The sequence below is a fragment of the Scatophagus argus genome, chromosome 8 (genome assembly GCF_020382885.2).
Source record: "Scatophagus argus isolate fScaArg1 chromosome 8, fScaArg1.pri, whole genome shotgun sequence".
Lineage (NCBI taxonomy): Eukaryota > Metazoa > Chordata > Actinopteri > Scatophagidae > Scatophagus > Scatophagus argus.
In genome coordinates, this window is record NC_058500.1 from 1,084,347 (window position 1) to 1,086,918 (window position 2,572).

The 2,572-nt window shown below is 43.2% G+C and overlaps 1 long non-coding RNA gene across 1 annotated transcript; it reads right to left on the reverse strand.

Moving 5' to 3' along the window:
- Nucleotides 1-659: 659 nt before the first annotated feature.
- Nucleotides 660-1,862, reverse strand: LOC124064002. Its single transcript, XR_006844195.1, has 5 exons — nucleotides 1,781-1,862; nucleotides 1,463-1,528; nucleotides 1,313-1,362; nucleotides 1,146-1,164; nucleotides 660-872 (listed from the first exon to the last, which is right to left on the reverse strand). It is a non-coding gene; the product is annotated as an uncharacterized LOC124064002 (long non-coding RNA).
- Between the last annotated feature and the right edge of the window lie 710 nt (nucleotides 1,863-2,572).

The following is a 2,572-nucleotide window of genomic DNA, read 5'->3' on the forward strand; positions in this document are numbered from 1 at the left end:
TGATGTGAGCGATGAGAGGACGGATGAGGTTGTGAATGTATTGCAGTGACTGTAACGAAAAACGATAAGGCTCATATAAAAAATCGGAACAGGATGAAAAATTACCCAGACGTGCTCGGAAAATCCTCGCCCGACGCAATCACATTTCTCTGTGAATCAGTATTGTTTCTTCGTCTACGGACTCCTCCAGAAACAGACACTCGATTTTCGTAAACTTAGCAGGTTCGACGGAGACTCGGTGAATAAGGAAACGGTTCAGGCTTATGTTCCGTAAAGGGGAGGAGTCAGAGACAAACTCGGGCTTTCTGGGATAAAACCTGCTCCCGACCAGGTAACGTTCACAGACTAAGTTACCGCGGTAACAGACTCTGAGTGTGAGTTACCTCGCTTTATGAAACGCTTTAGTCAGGGTTTCGCTGATTTCTGGCTTAACATACTCAGAGTTTCCACATAACCTGCTTCATGAAACGGGCCCCTGGAACAGAGTCATCTTTTTATCCTATTATTTACAACAAAGCTTGATTTGGTGCTGTGATTTTCTGATGTTTTTCATACGGAACCACAATCTGATGGTTTGCTCGACTGTAAATGTTCAGCTGTTTTAGAGATCTGTTGAGCTTCGTTGGACGAGACGTCATATTAAGAGGCCAGACAGATTATTGGGGAGTTTGCATCTGTTTATTGATTGTGCTGAAATTTCATCAGAACTGTCAATAGATTTGCCAGCAGTGATGTCATACTGCTGGAAGTGACATCATCAGTGGGGATCCTGATGGCACGTGTGTCAGCACCTGGTGGGGATCTTCACAGGTGCCTGGCACAGAAAGAGGAGGCCTTCCCATCACAGTCGCTATGGCTGCCATCATCTCTCCCTGTGGACAGAAACAATAACGGCACGTCAGAGGTCTCCGCTACCCAGTTTTCACGCTCACATCGTTTGTCTTTCCTCACTTCAGTAAGTCCCACTTTATTTCTAAAGCCTTCTGCAAAACTGTTGTTAGAAAATGCTTCACAGCTGCAACAAAGATATGAAATAAGCAACAAGAATCCAATGTAGAAGTCAAATGATTTCTGCAGGCTGATCAATAAGTTGAAGTGCAGTCACAAAGAAGCAGGACGGAGCAACAATTCAGAGGAGAACCAACCTGTAGATGTGTCGGATGCCTGTGAAGATAAAGAAAAGATCTTTACTGAACCCCACTCAGCTTGGATCTGCCTTTATTTGGAACTTTACGCTTGAATTAAAAAAGGGTTTTTGTTCAGCACCAAAGATCTGTTTTAACATGAATCATTTAGTGTGCAGATTACTTACATGTGCTCCCATCAGTATTCCCCAGTGCAGAGGGGGATTATAAACACGACCTGTGTAAAGACACACAGAGTTTCAAAATTGGTTTAAGTTTACAATCAAAGGTAAAGGTCATTTTTTTCAAATGAATAATTCATTGTGCACATTACTTACACCTGGTTCAAGCGACATTCCACAGGCCGTAGCCGTGAAGAGAGGAACCGCCATACTAAAATCCATCTGTGCAAAGACTCAGTGTTTAAATGTGAACTTAAATGACAACATTAACACAACAGTTTCTAAACTGCTCTTTTGGTGATGTACAAGGATAGAATGAAAACATGTTTTGCACAAACAAGGCCTTGAAAAGAATTACACATGAAAAGAGGATTTTCTCTTGACGTGAACGCCAAATGTAATAAAGATCAGAAATGTTTTCTGTAGAATCTAAACAGCTGATGCCATGATGAAAGGTAAGAATGAGAGACGTACCTTGTTGTGACGATCAGGTGAGTTTGCACTTGCAGCAGTAGCAGGTAGCAGAGTGTCTTTGAGAGGGAAATCCAGTGCTTATATACCTTATCTTCACCTCCCTTTGCTTTGATCACAGGGACGTGTTTAACTACTATAATGTTACCCTTCGTTAAACAGTATCGTTAAACCTTGTGCTGTTTGGAGAGACGTTGCCCCGTGGGCTGTTTGGGATCGTCAACAGCTTGTGGCTAAACCACTCAGTCAGCGCTGTATGTAACAGAGAAGAAATATGACCCGCACTAGCCTGGACTGATTAGTCGCCGGCCGCTAATCAAATTTAATCAAAGCTGCCAAGCAAGCGGTCACAGACGGCCGGTATTCGATCCATCCTTGAGCCTTTTACGGATGCCGGCCCTCGCTGACAAAGCAGAAGAAGAAGACAGAGGAACGATAAAATGCGCAGCCAGATTTCGTCTTTCCATCCAAAATCGAAGTAATCCGCTGGGTCTTGACATCTTCAGATGGTGGCAGTAGATGAGGACTTTTGTGTTGGTTCTTGCAGCCAATAACAGAGAAATTTGGCTGCGTTGCTCGTACCTTCCACACCTTCACAGTCTCCATTCCAAAAAGGTTGGGACAAAGTGTACAGCATAAATAAAATGCAAAGTGTGATCATTTGCTAATCCCTTTCAACATATACTCAGCTGAAACAGGACAAAGACACTGCGCTTCATGCTTTACCTCAACTTCATTGATTTTGGAAACGTATCTTATTCCGAATTCCACACAAGGTGGGACAGGGGCAAGAAA